The 18,128-nt window shown below is 40.1% G+C and overlaps 1 protein-coding gene across 25 annotated transcripts in view; it reads left to right on the top strand.

Annotated features, from left to right (window-relative positions):
- The window catches only part of Mlip (muscular LMNA interacting protein), a 267,045-nt gene that overhangs the window by 88,916 nt on the left and 160,001 nt on the right, over window positions 1–18,128 (top strand). The window contains exon 1 of one of the 25 annotated variants that reach the window (XM_076575412.1): window positions 5,004–5,367. The exons of 23 other annotated variants lie outside the window; for them this stretch is intronic. The gene's annotated coding sequence lies outside the window, so the exon portion shown is untranslated. Of the gene's footprint in view, window positions 1–5,003; window positions 5,368–18,128 lie in introns of those variants that run through there. One more of the 25 variants, XM_076575411.1, reaches the window with a different exon arrangement.

Below are 18,128 nucleotides of genomic sequence, written 5' to 3'. Positions count from 1 at the left end.
TGGGTTCTGGACATTTTCTTCAACACTGATACTCTTCCAGGAAATATGTTTGCCTTGTTTCTGGAATTTTAAAAAACACATTTCCAAAGATCAAACAAAGAATTTTTGGCCTATACCAATAAGAGTTCCTATTAAGTGATAATTTTTTGCTATGTCTGTGGCCTAAAAATATATCCCTCATTTCTGCCACCCATGGACTCTGAATGTATCTTAAAGTAAATTGGATTCACTCAGAAACTTAGCATCCGTTTCTTCTCTCAGTTACAAATTCACAAAGAGATCTGTCTCTCCTTTTAAAGTGGTTTCCCTAGCAACAGAACCACCCTGAAATGATCAGAGTAGTTTGTCATTTTTGAAGTCTGACTTCCTGACAAAGCCGCCTGACTCAGGGGGATGAGGAAAACATCATCTAAACACAAACACTTCCAAAACATGCCAATGGTGAATTACGGATGGAAAGTACACTGAGGTGACTCCTCTGTAGATCACATGTCAGCCCCCATCAGCACCACCCTCCTCCACCAACTGGCAAAGGGAAATATCTCTTGAAGTATCTATCTTTGTAGCAGAGAACAGATGGGGGTGATTCTTAAAGTGGATCAATTACCATAAAGATGTATTCTGGGCAGCAGTGGGTAGATGGGAGGGAAGACAGCAGCAGGCACATGAAGTGAACTCACTGTGTGATTGCTCAACCTTGTTTATCTCCAGGCTAAAGTAAACACCTTGGTCACCAAAGACACATCATGGGAACACAGACACTGGTCTTACAGACAGGGATAAAATGAGAACCACCTGGGTCTTATTGAGTTCCCAGACTGCCTTTTCATTTGTTTTATTACCTTTACAACAGTATGAATAAGAATATTGAGTGTGTATCCCTGGCACTCCCCCAATGCTGCATTGATGTGTTATTTTCCAGTGATCAGTCAGAACCACATTCATTTTGGGTTTCCTTCCTTTCTGCAATCCTATTCCAGCTCTTGTAACTAGAATACAATGGAGAGGATGTAGTGTAACTGGTATGGAAAGATGGGTACAGTAAATATCTCTGCTTTTTAACATAGTTCTACCCATTAACAAAGGTGAGAAAAAGATTTATAGAACTTATTGAAAACGTTGAGATCTATAGTGGCCCCCAAATGGGCATCTGGTCAAAGATGACAGAACAGAGTGGACACCCCAAAGAGGGGCCCATCAAAGTTCTCCTAATGAGTTTGCACTATTGTTGTAAGATGAATAACTGAAAAATGAGCAGCACTGTCCTGCTTGCTGGCATTCAGAGCATGTTTGGAGGTCCTAGCAGCATCCAGCATGGTGCTAAGCATCTACAGACTTACCCGACAAAAAACAAAACAAAACATGTCTGAACAGCAAGGGTTGTAACTTTTATGCTGTGCTCTGAGTGCCTATTGCTGGGAGTAGAAGAGAAATCTGAGAATTCTTTGAAAGAGTTTTTTTTTTCCTTATAAAGGCACTTTTGAATACCTTTGTTGAGATGCAAGGGGATTAATTTCCTGAACTCGATACAGATCATATTTCTTAAGTTAGTTATAGAAGAAACTAAAATGAAGGGTTCTGTAAATATTCAGCAAGAATAGATTATATGTAGGCTTAATATTAAAACTAATATTTTGGAAAGTGAATCTAGATACTATAGTGGTCACAAAGACATGGAACACAGTTCCTTTTTGAGAAAGATCTTGCTTTTGAACCAAGTTTCTACCTTTGCTTCTTTGGGGGTGCCTCCACTACAGAATGATACTTTGCTGAGTTCACAGCACCCCTGTGTAGCCCATGCCAGGTAAAGCATTGACTACTTTGGCTGGTTACCATATGTTTTCATTTGGCAATGCTTCAAACCAGCACATATTAGGAGATATATCCATTAGGGAAATCTTAAGTTCCCTGCTCAGCCCAGACTTGGATGGATCTGCATTCCAATTCATTTTTTTCCTTTGTCCCACTCTGTTTCTGTCCCCTTGTGATGGTTAATCTTAACTGTCTACTTGATTGGATTAAGAACCACTAGGAGATTAGTAAAGTGCACTTTGGGGGATCCTGGGAATATGTTTATGAAGGTATTTGAAGAGAGGGTTAGATCACAAGGGCTCTTTCTTGCCTAATGAATAGATTCATCTATTGATTTATCTTCAGTATGATGACATTATTGGAGATGATGAAAAGTATGAAGTCTCCAGGGACTAGATCTTGCTCAGGTTAATTCTTTTGTGTTTCCTGTTTCCCATGAAGTGGACAACTCTCTGCCACAAGCTTCTATCATCGTGATGTTCTGCCCATGCACATGGGGGCAAGGGACCAGAGGCTATGTTCTCTGAAATTTGGCACTGAGTCCTTTAAATCTGTGGCTTAGGGTTTGGGTTACAGCAATACAAAGGCAAGTCACGTACCCCATCCTCTCACCTGCATGATTTACTCCTCAGAAATAACTGGCATCCTGAACGTGTCTCGGCTTTGGTTCTTGCATGCCTGCCTATTAAGTAATTCCAGAGATGAGGTGGTCCTCTGGGGATTACTGTTGAGGTGGGACAGAATACTCATGCTACAGTGCATTCACAAGAGAGGAAGATGTTTAATCCGTTAAAAAATCTGAGTGGCCTCCACACATCCATGATTTATTTTGGTAGAATGAGGTAGGAAAGTGAAAGATAATAATCGGCGCTAGTGGTGACGCTGGTTACCAGTGGAAAAGTCATGAGCCACAGCCACGACTACCAGAGTTACAGAGAGCTTTCTTAGGAGAGTAAGTGGGGGGGAGGAGAGAGGAGAGCCAGGCCTGGGGGGAGGGAGCAGAGCAGAGCAGGGAGCAGAGAGCAGAGAACAAAAAGAGAGGGTGGGTGGGGGTTTAAGTCCGGCTTTTTAAGGCACAGATTGTGACCACACCGTGTGTAAGTAGTCGCCAGCGCCTGCTGATGACATAAAACACAAGATATCCAGCTGCGCATGTGTGGGAGTGAGGGCAGGATCCTAACAGACAGTGTTAGAAGTGCCAAGGCAATAAAGCAGAGGCAGTCAAAGAACACAGTGAAGCTGTGAGAAGACTCTCCTGGCTGGACACAAGGCTGCATAGTAGGCAGCAGTTAGAAATCAAACCATTGTTAACTAACTTCAGATTAACTATGGCTATAGATAACTGAGAAAACAACATGGAAAGATTTACTTCTCTATCCCATTAAATGATTGAAGCTCTGGCATAATCAGTTCTGAGGTTGGTTTTTTTTTTTTTTTTTTTTTGTGGTTTCGTCATTCTGTTATCTCTAGAGTGAAGCCCTGTCCTTAGGATCTAAAAAGGCTGTTGGACTTCCAGACACCACAACCAAATTCAAGGTGCTAGAATGCAGGGTGAGATACAGACTGGCATACCATGTCATTTTAAAGACGCTCGCTTCTAATCATGTCTTAGTGGTTTTCACTTGGCCACAGGGCCCTACATACTCACCAGGGTGGCTACAGGATATATATAACCTTCAAATGAGGCAGTGGCATTCACATCTTAAAACAATTGTTTTTAAATTGCACCTGAAATGTAATCTACTGTTTTGTATGATGAAAACATAGAACTTAAAACATGGTGTTTTAAACCAGAAGGTGGCAAGAATATATTCCTCGAAATCACAGAGAGATTATATGTGTGTTGAATGTCAAAAGACTGTAGTTCCCTCCCATGGGAGATCATTACTAATCATCTAAGATGTATGACATGTTTCCCATGTACCAGGCACTGTGCCACACTTTGTCATTGTACTTGACAGAGCTTATGACATCATTTTTATGAATGACCTATTATAGCAGATGAATAAATAGAGGTTTTGAAAAGTGAAGAAAATTGATCAAGGTCACTAAACTCATGCCCTTCTGGAAAAATCATGGTCTTCTAAAAAACTCATGCCCTTCTGGCCCCCACTTGCATTGTGGTGTTCATTTGAGGGTCCACAGGTGACATATCACACAAGAAGAGCTGGGGGTCAGGGCAGATGTGGAAGTCAGGGTGGACTGAGAGATTCAGCCAGCTCTCTTATGTGTTGGAACTATGAGAGAAGAACATACGAAGTCAAGGAGGAAAGAACTCCAAAGATGGAAGCAGGTTGCGGGGGGGGGGGGGGGGGGGCGGGCATGTCAACATTGTCTCTAGGAGGAAGGGACCCGGCAGAGTCCCTGGAAGAAAAGCAAAGAGGGAAATGTCAGGGAGGTCCAGAAGAAAGACTTCTGAAGAGGAAAAGGGTTGCAATCATCCACAGCCCAGAATTTTACAAAAGCAGGAAAAAGCCAATGGTTTGAGTCATAGAAGGTTCTATATTGATTTCCATTAGAGTGGGATCAAAGGATCTGTTGGAACATGTGTGGCAACTGTAATACTAATAACAGCTGACAAGAGGGAGAATGAGAAGGGAATGCTGTGGACCAGGTGCTGTTCTGAGGGCTTGCTTGCATAGGGACACAGCCCTGTGGCTTCACTACTCTGACCATCTGTGTGACAGGTGGGAACAGTGAACAGTGAGACTGTAGCCTGTCCCAGGTCACACTGCTCTTCAGTGACAGAGCTGACTGCTGAATTCTTGCTTATGACTCTAGGAAAATGGATACAATTTTTGTTGCCATTGTTTCTTCGCTTGCCTTTCTGTTTTGGTGTAGGATGTTGACCTCAGGGTCTAGTGAGACATATTATAGACTGTTGCTGAGCTGTGCTCCAACTAAGGGCTTCCGTGTTTTTATTTTTTGGAAAAGGATGGAAAAATCCCATAGATTTCCTCCCCCCAAGATGTAATAATATTGGGTGCATTTTCACAGGAAATATTATATGTATTTACCGATCACTTATTCTTCCCTTAAACAAAATGTCTTGAAGAGAAATATATTTTGATCTATTTTTTCCTGGACCAGTCTTTCAAGGCTATATAACTATTATTTTAAAAATAATTTTAGTGAAATTCTAAATTCTTTTGGAAAATAATGCATTTTTATGAGTAAGCTTATTAAGACAATTCAAATGATGCATTCTGGATCACAGTAAATGTCTCTGAAAATAAAGAAGGCTTTTTATCTTTAGAGGAAAACATTTTACCAACTCTGCACCACAACAGTGCTCTTTTGTATTTTGAATTCCTTCATGCCTACAGATTGCTCAACTGAATGTCATTAGGACCTCTAGAACTTATTTACACATATTTGAAAGCTCCCCCATCTCCTACACAGTCATGCTGATAGGAGAAACCCACCACGTGTGTGTAGTCGGGCATGATACAGCAAGGGCAGCTATTGGAATCTGAGTTTCATATATTGCTGTTCTGCATCCCTGGCTCTTCTTGGACAACCAGATCAATGCCATAATGCACTTTCAAAAGACCGGTAAGAGCTTCTTAAAATCTTTTCACCGTGATCAATTTATATAAATAAAATAATATAATTGAGTTAAAAATAAAAAGCTGTTTCTTTTAAAACTGTGTGTTAAATTTGGTAATAATTAAAATCATAGGATTTAAAGACAATTAGTTTGCCTTGTTGCCTTACCAATCAATGAAATCATAAGTAAGGCTAAAGTCTCTTTATACACAGACTTACAAAGGCAAAGATATCAAAGCAAGAAAAATCAATAGAGATTGATTTAGAAATAAAGAGAAATCAAAACAGTGATTTTTAAAGAAATGCACTTGTGATATATTCAGTACCAATGTTTTGATTATGTCATAGAAATGTTCTGGCTTTTACTATGCTCTCAATGTTAAATTGCTAGTTGATTGGGAAACTTACATCACAGAGCAACAGCAACAAGTGTAATCTACAGCTGAGTGCTTATTGCATGAGGCTCATGTTAGGGACACCCTGTGTCTTTTTTTTAATTTAATTCTTGCAGAAGTCCTAAGAGTTAAATAACCTGGTTTGTTTTTGCAAATGAAGAAGCCATTGTTATCCATTTTTAACAATGACTTTGTTTTCACTTGTGGGCTAGGTTAATGTGTAGAGGTCCCCTTTTTTTTCTCCCCATGTGAGACGGTTGCTCTTTCAGTCCTTTTACGGTGTATGAAATACCTTTAAGCAATGTTATTCTGTTAGCCTGGAACTTTTCCTTTTCATATACTATTTTTATTACTTCATTATATACCCTGAAAAAGCTAAGTAAAACATTTTCTCATGCCATCTTCTGTTTTATGCCTTGCTATCTCACCTTTGAAATATCATCTGATGTAGGCAACTGTCTATCCCCTAACATGGCTTGGGAGAGACAAGAGAATGGCAGAGGGGTGTTTAATTACATGTTCATCTGATTTACACCAACTAGTGAGTCCTGGGGGAGAAGTTTACCTCATGTCTTCTGGTCCTTAAATGCTGTCATACAACACCAATGTTTCTTACCTTTCTTTGAGGTAAATACACACTATACACTCACTCAGCAACAAAGGACATCTACTAAGCCCAGGTACCAGGGGCAGAATAACAACCCAAAGAGTCATCATTGACTCTGCCTCTATAGAAGCCTGCCTGACTTGTTTCCCAGAATGCTTTTCAAGCTTCAAGAACATGCTGGCTAATCATGGCTACAAGATGCAAGGAAACTTCTGTGTTTAAAATAAAACCCAGAGCCAAGGCCATTCTGGTGTGACTTGATTTACACACAAGTTCACACATATCTGGTTCATTGTTTACAAATGCACATATCTTCATGCAAAACAAAATTTCCGTGTAAATGGTGATTCTTAGAATTTGCTTTTCTACTTCAGAGTAAAAAAATTAAGGACAGAAAAAAGGAAATTATATAAATAATAAACATATAAATGTGCTGATTGTATCAATTAGAGGTTTTTGCTAAACCTCACGTGTTTATTCCTGAAAGAAAGAGAAAATAGTATTGATTGGGTTGCCACTGTGTGTAGAGCATTTGCTAGAGGCTTAAATGTCATCTCACTTAATGTTCACAGATATTCTATGAGGTTTGAGACTTTTTAATGATCATTTTATAAGTAAAGGAGCGAAAGTTCATGGAATTTAACTAACTCATAAAAGATCAGTAGTTAATAATAGATTATTTTAGGATTTGAGTCTGATTCTGAACATCATTATTTCCATTAGCACAGTTAATAAATTGGTGAAATCAAACATCAATGTAGAGATCACATATTACCCTTTGTTTATTCTTTATTTTAATTTTATGTGCATGAGAGTTTTGCCTGTATATTTGTCTGTGTATCATGTGCATGCCTGGTGCCTTCTGAGGCCAGAAAAGGGGGTTAGAGTCATAGGAACTGGTGTTATGGATGTTTTTGAGCCATTGTGTGAGTGCTGAGAATTGAACCTAGACCTTCTGGAAGAGCAGTCAGTGTGCCCTTAACCTCTTTGTCATTTCTTCAGCCCTACCATATATATATTTTAAAGATAAATGTTATTTGCTAAGAACTTTAGTAACTGACCATATTGCACCTCCTACATTTGAAAGCTGCATTTAATGGCTTTGGAACTGTTACCAATGACAATGAAGTTTTATCCTTGGGTGAGCTCTTCTCTACTTTAAAGATGTGCTTCAAAACAACATACATTACACTTATAGCTAGGATTAAACATGCAGACACTAAGTGTAACATCTATGAATGGCCTATATAGTCCTACGAGCCAATAGTTACACTTTGACTACCAGGGGTTTAAGAAAAATATTCGTCTGAGCTCAATTCTCCTGGGTAGGAACCATGTTACAGACCAAATCCTCACAGTTATGGTGCTGTAATTTATCATGTTCCGTCACCTTTCTTATCACTGTTCTGTAAGTGAGCATGTCTAAGATAAGCTTCAGAAACAGGGAACGAAAGAAAGACAGCCTGACCCCGGCTTCTGGCAGGCAGGTGCAAGTACAAATCCTTGCACGTGTGCTGGTCAGCAAGGCCTTTAATCTTCTCCACACCCATTTTTCTTTCTCGTCTCATTAACATAATTCTCTTGATGCCTTGTGAGAAACATAACAGATGAACCATTGAGTATCAAGAGCAATCTCATAAAGCTCACTAAGTGGCATGTCTATGCTTTATATGTAGAGTGAAATCTGGTCTCTGGATGAGAGTTTGAGTTGGCCAGCATGTCGGACCATAGCTGCCAAGGAGCTCTGGTTTTGAGCAGGGAAGCCGCTTTCCCTAGCTTTCTTCATGCCCTGGGCCCCTCACACACACCGCTTTGATGACAATTCCTTTCCTGTGTTCTTAAAACACCGAAAAGTTTGGCCCTTGGTGTGGGTTATGCTTTGTCTTGTGTCTTCAAAGTGAAAAAGAAAATATAGTGCTTCACTCCTGTACTCTGCAGACACTGAGGTTCTTGAAGTGGATACCTCTGGATCTACATGAATACATACCATCACTCATTTAATAAACATGTGTTGGCCTTTGGAAGTGAGTGACAAACACTATTTTAGGTGCTGGGGACATATGGGAACAAAACTGAGACATTTCCATTGTCTGTGTGATGTCTGAACAGGGGGAGCCAGATGCTTAAGAATTTGCTGTCTGGAATAAAATGTAGGACAGTGAGTTCAAGGTGAGAAGGGAGTGTACAGCAGGAGGCTTCTCAGGAACCATGCTGTCAGGGAAGCCTTAAGGTATGTGTTTAGAAAGAGTGACCTGTGTCAGAAACTGACACTCTCATGACATACATAAAATATCTGCCACACAATCCAGGTTACTGAAAACTTAGCAGATAGAAGAAAAGTATCTGGGGAGAAGCTTGTGGGAAGAATTCCAAGCCATGCATGTAGGACCTTAGATATTCATCCTACTCCAATTAAAAAAATCTCTCCTTCTCTCCCTCCTTCCGTGTGTGTGTGTGTGTGTGTGTGTGTGTGTGTGTGTGTGTGTGTGTGTGTCTGTCTGTCTGTCTGTCTGTCTGTCCACACACATGCCATGGTACATAGGTGGAGGTCAGAGGACAATCTTGGCTGTCAGAAACAATGTTGATGAATACATTTAGCAGGGAGAGAGCTCACCACATCTTCCGTGTGGAGAAATGGTTCTTACCATTGGGCTCCTCTTTTAAATTCTTTGGTGGATGGGTCATATTTGCTTCATCTGAATATCTAGTTACATCAAAAACTTAGGTGTTGGATTTTGATCAGTGCCTTGGAAATTCTGGTGCACTTTAATTAAGGAAGGGGTAATATATTTTTTAACTAGGAGGAGACAGCACAAGAAGCCATAGCAGTAATGACGACGAATGCAGACACAACCTAATTGCTCAATCTGTACAAAGTCAAAATTGTGTGTTAGTGGGTTCTCCCAGGCTGTTGAGATGACATTGGACTTTGCTTGAAACATCATGTACCTGTAGATTGGGGTAATCCTGATTTGGATCATTATTATCAACTGTCACCCCAGAAGAAAATAATCCACACTCTTGGCATTTCTCATCATCAGAGGGGCAAAATCATCCAGGATGGAGACAGAATAACTGTGTCCTAATGTTGATGTCCAGAAACAGGACCAGAGAATGCAAAAACCAGGAGTGATTGTTCACCATGCGATCTGAAACCTATTTCACGTGCAGTCTCAATTCAATACCTCTCTCTTTTCTCTCCTTTCCTTTACTCATCTTGATGTCACGTGTGAAAGTATCTTCTTTCTGAGACTATACCCCTTGTTTGTGATGTCACTTGTGAAGGCATTTCCTTCTTAAGATGATACACCAGGTTGGCAGTAGGGTGTGTGTCTCCCAGTGTGTAGAACAGTGCATACCATTCACCAGATGTTTAAGGAGGTAACTGAATGGAGTGCTACTATAAGCATGTGATCAAGCACAGAGCCCAAGAATAGACAAATGGATGCCAAAATGGCCTTGGCAGGTAAATATCTTCAGTCATAAGTGTCTTGGCCAATTTTCAGTGGGCTCATCTATTATTTTTCTCCAACTCTATTCTTATATCAGGAAGAGACATTATTAATTCCATATTATTTATTTTAAAAGTAGTATCTTAAGAATCTTTCATCTCAGAGGAATTGTAGCAATATTTATATAGTAAGAAAGGTAAAGGATGTCTGCTTCAGCCATAAGCAGTGCCAGGTGCTAAAGAGAGTTCAGGACTGGAGGTGTCTGTTGTGAACATTAATGAACCACACTTTCTTTTGGAGAAAGATTGTCTAGCAAAGTAGTTTTGGTCCTTCATGGGAGAGAGGTCATTGGAAGTTTATATTTATAAAAAGCTTATGGTCCATGTCGAGAACCTAAATGGTTCTCCTTGACCAGAGGAAAAGCAGCTAAAATTGTAGGTGGCACTCTACCATGCTCCTCCTCTAAGTAAATTATAACATTAGGATCTAGAGGTTTTTTTCCCCCTTTGATCAGGGACCCTCATTTTCTGGCCAAGCGAAAATGGTTTCTATAGAAATTATTCTAAACTCACGTACTCTTTGGAGCTATATGTGTAACTAACCAGATGGCTGACAAATGTTGCTGAAATGCATGGCTTTTAAGTTTATTTTAAGTAAAAATTGTGACTTCTGGCGCTGAAATAGTCTTAACAGCATGAATTATTTTTTTAATAAAACAATAAAAGAAAATTATTTGAGAAAAGTTGCTAAAAGATACATGAAAATAGCAAATTCACAGGTTGAATGTTCTCATGTTACCAAGTATTCCAAGGAAGGCTTTGGACAGAGCTAAAGACAGAGACTAAAACATTTCCTTTTCAAAATTTGTGTCTAATGGCTTGCCTGGTTTTATGCTTGGGGAAGAGAATGGGAACAAGGCAAGACCATAGTGGGAAGAGCAGAGTGACATATAGGACAAGAGCATTGGAATTGTCAAATTCACTTAGAATGAATGGAACCATTGACAAAAGACTAGACCTCACTGGCCCAGGATCTACAGACTAGAATTCAGAGATGAGTGTGTCTACAACTCCGTGGTAGGCACTCTTTGAGGTTTTGTTCATTATGAAAAAACCGAAAAAAAAAAAAGTATACATATGCAGCTCTTCATCCTTATTCCATGCTGCAGAAAATTAAAATACCTGATTTGGTGATTTATATTTGACCTGCTTTTCTGGTCCTATGTATAAGGCAAATCTTAAATGGTCTTATTGATAAAAAAACAAAAACAAACCTGGAGCCAGATATTGGGGTGAATTCCAAAAGCATCTCCACTGAACTGATATTCAAAAGCCTAAAAGCTTAAAAGCCTCTAGTTCCTGGTCCTCACACCTTCTATATCTTTCTGCTTCCTGCCATCACTTCCTGGGATTAAAGGTGTGTGTCTTTCCCAAGCACGACATGAGATCTCAAGTCCTGGGATTAAAGGTGTGTACCACCATGCCAGGCTCTGTTTCCAGTGTGGCCTTGAACTCACAGAGATCCCAATGGATCTCTGCCCCTGGAATATTAGGATTAAGGGTGTGCGCCATCACTGTCAGACCTCTACGTCTAATCTAGTGGCTGTTCTGATCTCTGACCCCAAATAAGTTTTATTAGGGTACACAATATATTGGGAGACACAATATATTGCCACATGTATGAGTCTTTATTCATGTTATTTATAAGGTTAAAAAAACCATAATGCCATGAGGAGTAATATGCATTGATATTGCCTAACACAGAGCTGTGGGCTCCCCAAGCTTAATCTGACTGCAATCCTCTGTGGTACAGTGCTATACTTTGCATTTCACAGGTGAGCAGTTCAGAACTTCTCTGAGGTCCTCTGGCCAATGTTCTGACTTGTGTCCCATGTTTTGTGACTGTTCCTGCCACTCTCTCCTCTTGCTGCTCCAACAAGGGCTTCCTTAAAGCTCTTCTACCCGCTAAGTAAGTTCTCCTAAAGCTGGCAGGACACATTTCCCCATTCCTGGTATAGCCAAATTATTGCAATTAATTCACTGCAAGTATCTGTGATCTTGTGAACTTGGAACAGTCAGTAGAATACCTCTGTGCTGGTTAGTTTCTGTCAACTTGACACAAACTAGAATCGCCTGGGAAGAACCAACTTCAACTGGGGAAATGCTTCCATTATATTGTCCTGTAGTGAAGTCTGTGTGGCATTTTCTTGATTGTCTACTGATATCACAGGGTCCAGTCCACTATGAACAGTGCCACTCCTGGACAGGTGGTCCTAGGCGGTATAAGAAAGTTAGTGTCTTGGGAGCCTGGAAGCAAGCCAGTAGGCAGTGTTCCCCATGGTGACTGTCCTGAGTTCCTTCAGTGGTGGACTGCAATCAGGATCCTGAGCCAAATAAACCTTTTCCTCCCCAAGTTGCTTTTGGTCATGGTGTTTATCAGAGCAAGAGAGAAGTGAAGCAGGACAGCAACACACCAGCAACAGGGCACAACCAGACCACGAAGCTTGTTGAAAATGCAGGTGCGGAGAATCCATTGCAGAACCCCTCAAACAGAAACTGCAGTTCGAAACGTGCCCCAGATGGTGCGGTGTGCAGTGACCTGCAAGAACCATGAGATGGGAGTCCTTTTCAGAACTCTCTTCTCTTTCTTTGTTATTTATATACCAGATTTATTTTCTCAGAGAGAATGAAAGGTTTTCGGCATCATGTACACGTTACCTCTTGTGTATCCATAAGTGTAAATGTCAGAAGATACATGTTTCTAGTGATGCAACAGCTCTTACATTCAGAAATTTAGCCCATTTCTAGGTCAAGATATACAAATGTTTGCAATAGCTTTCCCACTTCTTAATAAAATCACTTTGAATAATTATTGTACTCACTATTTTCATAAATTCAGGTGTTTGATAATGTTGAAAGTGTTAAATGCTGTAACTGTACATGAAGTAAAACCTTCATTCCTTCTCATAGCATTCAGTATATACTCAGCACCTTCCACACCGAATCTTTCACTGCCTATGCACAAATATAGATAGTAAGATTTGTAGAAAAAACTTAATGCTTAGAAAATAGAAATACTCAAATCTGATGACTACACCCAGTCTCATAAGAAACATTTGCGACTTGTTTATTGGTAATCAGGATAGCCACCATCTTCCAGAAACTGGAAGGGAATTTTGTTCTGACAACTATAGGGTAACAAGTTCTATTTTAGAACCATTTTTGTTTAACAGCAAAAATTGAGTCACTTGGATGCTCCTGTATCATTGACTGCCGATCACACACCAAGGACTCGTCATTGAAATGATTGACTTCCCCAAAATGATCACTGTGGTTTCCAGTTCTTTATTTAGATACTGTGTTTGCGCGTGTTTGTGCCTCTGAATGTTCTCTGCAAGTGTGGCCAACTGATCACCGAGACTGGCAGATGCCAGGGCCTTTCAATCAGCTTCTCATTGCTGTACAATCTGGCTTCTCCCTTCCTTTCCCAGAATACATAATTGGACTGCATGCATGAGAGGAAAGGAGGGCAAGCACATATATAGGTGGCAATTTTTCACTTCCACTGATCCCATTTTAGCAGTCAGTGTGACCTCTTGTGAAGTTCCAAATGTAAAAATTGTCAAAACAAATCTTTGGAGATGAAAAATATCCAACGCAGCGAAGAATCTGCTTCTCCTTTTAGATTCTGCCCCCCCCACCTGTGTGTGTGTGTGTGTGTGTGTGCGCGCGCGCGCGCGCACGCGTGCGTGCATGTGTGCATATGCATGTGGGTTCATATGTATGTGTGCATATTCATGTGGGTGCATGCGAGTGTGTGTGTGTGTGTGTGTGTGTGTGTGTGTGTGTGTGTGTGTATATGCGCGCGTGCGTGTGCCTGTGTTGTTTTAGTAACAGGCTCTCTTCCCACCTCAGTCGTTGGTTTGCTCACTCCCTTATGTGATGAATCAATGCTTCCAGTACAGGGGCTTCTGAGTGACTGCGGGAACAATTACTTCCAAATGACCTCCTGCATCTTAGCGGAGAGCATTGAGACCTCACCCAAGGTAAAAGGAAGTCTTTGCTTAATGCTTTCAGTAACTTTTAAAGGCACCGTGTTCCTGGTATATGCCAGAGGGTATGAGGGTAAGCTACCTGGGTGCTGATCAGTTTGTCTGTGTATCGAAATGAGATGTTATCTACAGTTAGAGAAACCGGCAACCGATGAAGACAAAACTGTTCATTGGATGCTAAGGATGCGCTTGGCGTAGTGCTAGAATGCTCGCAACCCCTTTTCTTAGTAAGAGGCTAGTGGCCCTCTGTGCTGCGGGTGTCAATATGGGGCTGTGAATGGGAGAGAACTTTTAGGGAAATAGAAGAAACAAAAGCGCACAGCCCCAAGCTGAGCAAAGGAGCATGCAGCCTGTAAGACAGTTTCTCACATTGCTAGCCTGTGTGGTGAGAAGGGGTCAGTCTTACAGATTTGGGGTATTTCAAGCCAAATTTAGGATACTATTTTAATCCGTTTAGTTCTTGTTTCTGTCATTAAAATAGTTTCCCAGTGATAAGATGTTTAACTGGCATTGGCAGCTGAAAGTGTTAATTGGCAATTAAGAAGTGAATGCCATTAGCTCGCATCTGCTTCTGCTTTGTTGGAAAATGATTTTTCGTCACCATAGCGATTCATTTTGGGGCTCCGTTGGATCTGCCACACAGTATGCAGTAAATGGTAAATGGCTTTTTCTCAACCGAACAAGGGAATCAGCAGTGTCTTTTCAAGTGAACCTTAGATTTTTGGTAAGATACCGGTGATAGATAAAGATGATGAAAGGAGGCTTGTGCTAATTTTGCTTTGCTTCCTTGAAAGTAAATAACAAAGGGTCGCCCTTTCCTGATGTTCTGGGAATGTGTATAGGGACAGGAATTAATCCCTGAATTTAGTTCCCAGGGAGATAAGCCTTTAATCATATATATATATATATATATATATATATATATATATATATATATATATAATACATAATCGTATAGATATAGTCTCTCATATATAGGTATATATCTCTTTCTATATATGTATTTGAAACATCATTTATTTTTTAACTAAAATAAGGAAGTGGAATTGTTTTCTTACATTGGTGAAAACATTTTATGTGAGGTTCAGAGGTTCCCATGGGGAGAAAGTAATGATAAAATTGAAGACAACCTCCTTCTTCATCATGCAGTCACATTTAGAAATTTTCTGTGGTACTCTGGTAAGAGCCCATCCTGTTGATTCTTGCACTGGCTCCTCTTTATACTTGGTTCTTGTTTTATTTACTAAAATTATAGTTTCCAACTTTTAAAAAGTCTATAGGCTGTGAAGTATCACTTGTAGAATTTTTTACTTTAGAGATAAGACTAATTGAACTGGTCAGTTGTGTAAGGCATTTGGAGAAGTAAGTTTTGATCACTGTACATGCTTTAGAAGGTATGGCTACTTGCCGTTCATTAATTATCTATGGGTTTGTAACCCTGGGGTATTTACACTGAAGTCTTTCATATAGAACTATTTATTTTCTTTTGGATAGACTTCAGGTAGACCAACACATTTCATAGGAAAATGAGGGCAGGTCTAAGCACCTGGACATACGGTCACTCCTTTCTTGATTCCTACCAAATTACCATTTTGTCCAAATGAGAAAATAGGATGATTGTTTGAATTACTATAGCTACCTTCTCCCCCCCCCATTGTTGTAGACAAATACTCGACAAAAAACAATGTAAGAAAGGAAGGGTTTATTCTGGCTTGTGGTTTGAATGTGTAGCTCAACATGCTCTCAAAGGCACAGCAGCCGGAGTGTGAGTCGGCCTGTTAAACTGTACCCTCATTCAGGAAGCAGAAGGAAATGGATGCTGCTGCTGATCTGGCTTCTTTATCTTTCCTTCTGTTTGGAACCCCAGTCCACTGGATGCTGCTGCCCACTCAGGTGCATCCTTCCCTATCAGTCAAGCCTTTCTGGAGGCACTTTCATAGACACACCAGCGGTGTGTCTCCTAAAAGATTTCAAAATCCTATCAAATTGATAACAAAGTTCAACCTCTGAATATCCTCAGAGATATCCCTTTCCCAACCACTCTCCATCTCAGAAGGTCGATGACAAGATTAGATATGTAACTAACCCTTCCTAGAATAATCTAGAAAGTCTGGAGCATTATGTGTTGTTGATCAGCCTAATGGCTTTTCCTAGCCTTATAAGAGGTCTAACCTTTATTCCCACTAAGGAAAAAAGTGACTTACTACTTTCTGATGATGAGCTACTGCTTGTGAACTCTGCCTGGCTATCTTATGGGTTAATGGCGAATATTAAGTTCTAGTTTATATTTTGTTCATATTATTTCCCCTCCCCAAATTCTACCAGACAACTCCCCTTCCAACCCACACAACTTCATCAACTTTCTCTCAAAAAAAAAAAAGAAAGGAGTGAATGAAGTAAGGAGAAAAGAAAGAATAGAGACCTTTTTACTGGTGATTGGGGTATGAAGTCATCCACTGTCACTGTGGCTCTCAGATCATCTTCTCAAGATCAAGGTCCAGACTTCGTAGTCATCCAGAATTTCTATACTATTATTTTTGTGGGAACACTTCTTACTTTTTTAGAGTAAAATATGGCGTTTAAAAATGGTCAAAATAGAGCACATGCACAGTTAATACTGAAGGTTCAAATGCTTATGTAGTTTCCCTTTAACCCACATGTGTTGAAAACCAAGTGTCAGAATTGGTGCATGGCAGGAATTTAGATGGCACCTAGCCTTCTGCTGAAAATGAGATCCGGTTCACACAAACAGTGGTTTCACAGAAGGCAAGGTAGGCCTGGTTTTCCTTTAGGATGGTTAGATTGCCAGCCTCCCCAAATTATGACTGAGTGGCTCTTTCCAGGCATTCTTAAGCATTTCTCAATCTTTTCACCAAATCCTGAAATTTTTTTTTAAAGAAAAGATGTCTATATGTCTATTTGCCTGTGTGGTCTGTGCAAGTGTGAGCACTGGTGCCTTGGAGTTTAGATGAGGGTGTTGATTCCCCTGGACTTGGAGTTCCAGGTGGTTGTGAACTTCGAATCTGAACTCAGATCCTCTCCGCAAGAGCAGTATGTTCTCTTGACCATTGAGGCATCCCTTTGGTTTTGAACTCTATCCTCAAACTACTTAGACCTATTTGGTTCCTTATTTTAGTGAAAGGATTATTATTTCTTGTAGTTATTCAGATAAAACATTTTATAGTCATTTTAAATCTTGCCTTTCTCTTATCTTTCACTGCCAATTAGATATTTTCCTAAAAAAAAAAAAAAAAAACTCTAGGATTTAACTCTTCCTATCATTATCACTATCAGTATGAACCCAAGTTTGACCCACTGTTTTCTTCTTCATGGGCTTCTATGAAGCCTGATAAGAAATCTTCATAGCACTCAGGGAAATACTATATATTTTGCACATTTATTTATTACTGCTCTCCTCCCTCCGCTGGTTAAATTCATGGCAGTAGGTATTTTTGTTCATTGTTAAATTGCTAGTCCCTGAAGTTGATTAGACTTTGTGGAATAAGCAAGAATAAGGCATCGTACCCAGGTGAGTGCCAACTGTGACAGCAGCATCACAGTAGAACTGAAGAGCATGGAGGAGAACAGATATGTGTGTTTGGGGGGGTATGAGGTGTGGGGATAGGTGTGAGATTCAGGGATCTGGAAACACAGGTCCTTTAGCACTGTGTGCATATCCGTTTCTATTTGTGAGTAGTCTGCTGACTGTTTCCTATTCACTATTACTGCTTTTCCTCCTGGGATCACAAAGCAAGCACTTAATGAAATTACTTTTAAGTAAATTAAGTATAAATGAATAAGAAGGCACATCCTGTAGTGCAGGAGCTGATGATCTGATAGACATCTTTCACCTTAAGTCCACACTTTAGCATGAATATGCATATTGGAATTTTCTTGCATGTTTGTTGGTCATAAGTCCATAATCCAAGCCTATTACCTTAAGGCTAAATGGATAGATGACACATTTGAAGCAGGCCAGGTTGTGTGTTTGGAATGACCTCTCTGCACATAGTAGGGACTTAGCTATTGTCTGATGAATGGCTTTCCAGGTTGCTGCTTTGTGCTACTCCCCCGCCCCCAGGACAGACTGCTTTCCTTGCTATGGGAGTTTTAAAGGGGGTCCTCATGCAGTATGAATATTTTTATGTAGATTTTATTGGCATCAATACAGGACAGCAGGCAGCTTATCAAAGTGAATGAGATAGATACGAAACATGAAGAATAAAGTCAAGACAAACCCTTGACAAGGCTGAAAGTCTAAT

This window comes from Peromyscus maniculatus, chromosome 7, assembly GCF_049852395.1.
Source record: "Peromyscus maniculatus bairdii isolate BWxNUB_F1_BW_parent chromosome 7, HU_Pman_BW_mat_3.1, whole genome shotgun sequence".
Lineage (NCBI taxonomy): Eukaryota > Metazoa > Chordata > Mammalia > Rodentia > Cricetidae > Peromyscus > Peromyscus maniculatus.
This window is presented reverse-complemented; position numbering and strand designations above follow the sequence as displayed.